Raw genomic sequence first — 5,957 nt, 5'->3', positions numbered from 1 at the left:
CATGAGAGAGCCCCAGTAAGCCAGTGACTGTAATAGGGTTAGAGGCAGAGAATCCCAGTGGAAAGAGGGGAACCGGCCAGGCAGAGACAGCAAGGGCGGTTCGTTGCTCCAAAGCCTTTCCGTTCACCTTCCCACTCCTGGGCCAGACTACACTCAATCATATGACCCACTGAAGAGATGAGTCTTCAATAAAGACTTAAAGGTTGAAACCGAGTTTGCGTCTCTGACATGGGTAGGCAGACCGTTCCATAAGAATGGAGCTCTATAGGAGAAAGCCCTGCCTCCAGCTGTTTGCTTAGAAATTCTAGGGACAATTAGGAGGCCTGCGTCTTGTGACCGTAGCGTACGTGTAGGTATGTACGGCAGGACCAAATCAGAGAGATAGGTAGGAGCAAGCCCATGTAATGCTTTGTAGGTTACAAATGGACTAGTACTGTCACACCCTGATCTGTTTCACCTGTCTTGTGCTTGTCTCCACCCCCTACCAGGTGTCTCCCATTTGTCCCCATTAGCTCCTGTGTATTTTTAAATGTGTTATTTAACCTTTATTTAACTAGGCAAGTCAGTTAAGAACAAATTCTTATTTACAATGATAGACTACCTCGGCCAAACCTAACCCGGACAAAGCTTGGCCAATTGTACGCCACCCTATGGGACTCCCAATAACAGGCAGTTGTGATATAGCCTGGAATGAGATGCAGTGCCTAAGAGCGCTGTGCTACTCGGGAGCCCCATTCAGGAGTATTTAGATCTGCGTTTTCTGTTTGTCTGTTGCCAGTTCGTCTTGTCCCATCAAGTCCTACCAGCGTGTTCCAGTGTTTCCTGTGCTCTAGTTTTGTTTTTTTCTAGTCTTCCCAGTTCTGACCTTTCTGCATGTCCTGACCCCGATCCTGCCTGCCATCCCTTACCTGCCTGACTTTGATTTGGATTAAGACTCTTTGCCTGCCTTGACCAACCGATTGCATGTGTCGGTGCAACCGTGTCAGATCAATAGTCCACTGTTTGCCTCAGTCTGGAGGAGTTTGTGGTAGAGGTACGAAAAGTCTTCGATCCTCCGGGGGAGATGCTGCTCGTACACTGCTCCAACTACATCAAGACTCCCATAGTGTGGCAGACTACCCAGTGGATTTTCGCACATTGGCAGCTGAGAGTGCCTGGAACGTTTCGACACGTTTCTTCACGGATTATCGGAGGTGATTAAAGACGAGCTCGCAGCCCGGGAGCTGCCCATGGACCTCGACTCCCTCATAGCCTTGACCATCCAGATCGATGGGAAGCAACGGTAACATAGGAGGGAGAGGGAGTCTGTTCCCTGTCTCCCTCGCTCGTACTTGATTTCCACCCCGCCTCCGAGGAAATCCCAGAAGTCTACATTTCCGAGTGAATCCGATGTCACCTGAGTTCTCTCGGAAATCACAGAGGGCTGATGACTCGCCTCCTCCGAAGCCGATGCAACTGGGCAGGGCTAGATTGTCTCCTGCTGGGCGCTTACACAGACTAAACACCAAGAGCTTCCTGTATTGTGGAGCTACGGGACATTTCTTATTAAAAGACCAGGCTCATCAGTAGGTACAAGTACACTGGTGAGCCGTACGGGGAGTTTCCAATCTCTCACTACTCGTAACCCCCTCTCTGCTACCCTGTTGTGGGGAGGCCAGTCCAAATCCATCCGGGGGCAGTCATCTTCTCCAAGTTTGACCTTCGGAACACCTACCATCTGGTTTGGATATGGGAAGGAGACGAGTGGAAGACAGCCTTTAACATGGCTAGTGGGCACTATGAGTACCTGGTGATGCCGTTCGAACTGACCAACGCTCCTGCAGTGTTCCAGGCCCTGGTCAATGATGTGCTCAGTGACATGTTGAACTGATTTGTGTTTGTGGGCCCTGTTATTAAGATGGGCCCCGTTATTCACTTGTTTCTATTTCACTATCTCCTACCTCCTGGGGTCCAAGAATGTGAAGCCTGACGCGCTCTCACTTCTGTACAGCCCCGCTACTACACCATTGGACCCCAAGACCATCCTCCCTACTTCCTGTCTAGCAGCTGCTATCATCTGGGGAATCAAGAGTCTGGTCTGCAAGGCGCAGTGTTCCTACCCCGGGGGAGGGGGGCCCAGCTAAGCGGATGTTTGTTCCGGACTCTGCCCATTCTCAGATTCTGGAATGGGCACATTCCTCGAGACTCACCTGTCATCCTTCCTCCCATCGGACCTTGGATTTAGTCCGACAATGTTTTTGGTGGCCCACCATGGTTCCTGACTTCTGCGTGTTTGTTGCCGCCTGCACTGTGTGTGCTCAGAACAAGACCTCCTTCAAACACTCTCTGTTCCTCACCGCCCTGGTCCCATATATCCTTAGACTTCGTCACGGATCTCCCTCCATCAGATGGCAAAACCATCCTTACGGCGGTGGAGAGGTTTTCCAAAGCCACCCATTTTATCCCCCTTCCTAAGTTGCCCTCAGCTAAAGAGACGGCCCAGCTGGTGCAACACGTCTTCCAGATCCATGGACTTCCAGTCGACATGGTCTCTGATCGTGGTCCTAAGTTCTCATCCCGGTTCTGGAAGACATTCTGCACCCTCATTGGATCGTCAACCAGCCTGTCCTCTGGTTTTCATCCCCAGTCTAACGGCCAGTCGGAGCGAGCCAGTCAGGACTTGGAGATGACACTTTGTTGCCTCGTCTCCACCAATCCCACCACCTGGCGCCAGCAACTCATGTGGGTAGAATATTCCCGCAACACCCTTCCCTGGTCTGCTACGGGTCTCTTGCCTTTCAAGTGTTCCGTGGGAAATCAGACCCCACTCTTCCCAGAGCAAGAGGAAGAGGTCAGCATACCTTCCTCTGTCACTGTCACTGTACCTGGAAGAGAGCCCGGGCCGCTCTTCTCAAGACCACCTCCAGGTATCGACGACAGGCAGACTGCCACCGGACCCTGCTCCCCGCTACAGTCTTGGGCAAAGGGCTTTCAACTCGGGATCTGCCCCTCCAGCTGGAGTCCCGCAAACTTCCCCCCTATTTTATCAACCCATTCCCATCTCTATGGTCCTGAGCCCCTCTTCTGTTCGCCTTCTGTTGCCCTGCACTCTCCGGTATACATCCCACTTTCCATGTATCTAGAGTTAAACCCCTGTCTCACAGCCCTTTGTCTTCTGTTTTTGTTTTTCCTAGTCTTCCTAGTTCTGACCATTCTGCCTGTCCTGACCCTGATCCTGCCTGCCGTTCTGTACCTGCCTGACTCTGATTTGGATTATGACATTTTGCCTGCCTTGACTTACCTTTTGCCTGCCCCTTGTACTGTAATAAACTCTGAGTCTCGTACTATCCGCCTCCTGTGTCTGCATCGGGGTCTTAGCCTGAGTCGTGATAAGGACAGTGGAGGCATGATTAATGTTAATTCCTCAGTGTCCAACTGCTTTTACCACAAACACAATTGTCCTTATGAAGAGAGGTTTAACAAACTCAGAGTTTGTTATGGCAGCGCTGGACCAATAACAGAGCATAACCTCTGATTTGACCCTTGACGTTTTTCCTATATAGGGCACTTATTTTGACCAGGACCCTTGGACTCTGGTCATACGTAGTGTAGTTTACAGGGAAGAGGGGGCCATGCCCCTATGTGCTCTTGTCAAAAGTAGTGTACTTTAATAGGGACTAGGGTGCCATTTGGGACGCAGATATTTTCTTCTCACTGATGATGATGTTGTACCTTATGCATTAGATTCAAATCCATCAAGTGTTTTTTTCTCCAGAGAGTGAAGTTGTCTGACTCTGGTCATGACCTTTCTCCATTTCTCCATAAATGCATGTGTTTGATTTATGGCAAAAGTGTTGCAAATTTAATGACTGGCTTTTTATGGCCCACTTGTGCCCTCTGAAGGAGAAATACGTGTTCTTGAAGACTGGGGAGAAGAAGGGGAAGAATGGAGGACAGTGCCATATTCTTCACTCCAGATGTTCTTAACACAGAAACGTCAGAGAGATGGAGAGAGAGAAATGTCAGTTCACACAGAAACATCAGTTCAACATGTTGACATCCACCCCAAATGAAAAGGGTCAGGGCAGTGACAACAAAAAAGGAGGAACTTCATATGTACTGTTAGGTGTAACTGTGGTCAGTGGACTAACTTAAACTAGAATCCAATGATAGGGCTTATGCAGGAAAACTCCCATAAGGACCAACTGATGGTTAACCCAGCAGATAAATATCTTCTCACGCTCAATCTCTTGCTCATCATGGTATAAATCCTGAGCTTTATTATAGACATCTCTCTCTGTTTTGAGTGTTCCAACAACACAAAAGTAGACTATTTTGAAGTGTGTCCTGGGTACACTCTATCATTGGATTCCAGTCCCTATCGTTGAGCGCCCTGTTCCCCATTAGCTGTTCCCTTGTACATATTTACCACATATTTCTACCCAGCCTCAGTTGTTAATAAGAGAGCAGCAGATCATGGGTTGCGTCCCAAATGGCACCCTATTCCTTTACGTAGTGCAATACTTTCGACAGGGGCCTGGTTTCACCTCCACTCTGCTGCTCTGTTCTGATCCTTTACACTGTGTCAGTTTCCTGGAGGAAGAAGAGAAAACAACAGAACAGACTATTAATCATCTCTCACGGAGAGATAGCTTTACAAGACTGCTGCTGCTGCTGCTCAGTTCTCTCTCTCACACACACACACACACACACACACACACACACACACACACACACACACACACACACACACACACACACACACACACACACACACGCACACACACGCATTAACATCTGCTAACCATGTGTATGTGACAAATAAAATTTGATTTGACATGCGCACACCAACACATACTGTACTCACACGCATACAGGTAACTGCCAAAATAAAGGAAACACCAACATAGTGTCTTAATAGCGTGTTGGGCCACCACGAGTCAGAACAGCTTCGATTTCTCCTTGGCATAGATCTACTTGTTCTAAGAGTCTGGAACTCTATTGGAGGGATGCAACACCATTATTCCATGAGAAATTCCATTGTTGATGGTGGTGGAAAACACCATAAGGGTTCAATTTGGGTTGAGATCTGGTGACTGAGACACACACACAAACTCACACATACATACACACACACACCCTATGCTCCTTTGAGACCCCCTCTTTCCAAATCCCTGATATCTCTTCTTCTAGCCATGGTAGCCGTTGTTCTGTCAGGAATTCATGGATTCATATGTGTAATGAACATATATATGGAAAAGTGGTACGGTATAGATGAACTAGTCTTCATGTCTTCCTCTCGAGACCTAAAGACAGGTAAAGTAGTTAGAAATACAGGACTGAACACATAAATAGCCAAGCCTCTTGTTCCCTGGCTGATAGAATGTATAATATAATTATGACCACACATTTTTTTACCTTTATTTAACTTGGAGTTCTTGGGAACTGGGACAATGTTGGTCATCTTAAGACATGTTGGAATTACATATTGGGACAAGGATAGATTGAAAATTAACGAGGCAAGTCAGTAAAAGACAAATTATTGTTTACAATGATGGCCTACCCCGCCCGAACCCTCCACTAACCCGGATGACGCTGGACCAATCGTGCGCAGCCCTATGGGACTCATGATCACGGGATGTTGTGATACAGCCCGTGATCGAACTAAGGATCTGTAGTGACACCTCTAGCACTGCGAAGCAGTGCTTTAGACCGCTACTCCACTCAAGAGCCCTTGATACATACAGTAGTGTTTTGACAGTCTTTGCTTATAGGCCTACTTGCAACTGTCATGCTTGAGCAAGTGGCCTCCGCAGCCTGTTTTGGTTCTATATACAGTGCATTGGGGAAAAAATCCACATTTTGTTATGTTAGAGCCTTATTCTAAAATAGATTCAATAGTTTTTTCCCCTCATCAATCTACTCAAGCAATACCCCATAATGACAAAGCAAAAACAGGTTTTTAGAAATTGTTGCTA

At 47.7% G+C, this 5,957-nt stretch overlaps 1 long non-coding RNA gene across 1 annotated transcript; it reads right to left on the bottom strand.

The window, feature by feature from the left end:
- Window positions 1–1,349: 1,349 nt before the first annotated feature.
- LOC124006251 lies at window positions 1,350–5,456 on the bottom strand. The gene is made up of 4 exons (XR_006833748.1): window positions 5,398–5,456; window positions 4,847–5,285; window positions 4,527–4,572; window positions 1,350–3,358 (listed from the first exon to the last, which is right to left on the bottom strand). It is a non-coding gene; the product is annotated as an uncharacterized LOC124006251 (long non-coding RNA).
- Window positions 5,457–5,957: the final 501 nt, after the last annotated feature.

This window comes from Oncorhynchus gorbuscha, linkage group LG19 (assembly GCF_021184085.1).
Source record: "Oncorhynchus gorbuscha isolate QuinsamMale2020 ecotype Even-year linkage group LG19, OgorEven_v1.0, whole genome shotgun sequence".
Lineage (NCBI taxonomy): Eukaryota > Metazoa > Chordata > Actinopteri > Salmoniformes > Salmonidae > Oncorhynchus > Oncorhynchus gorbuscha.
Note: the sequence above shows the minus strand (reverse complement) of the source record. Positions and strands in the feature narration are given on the sequence as shown.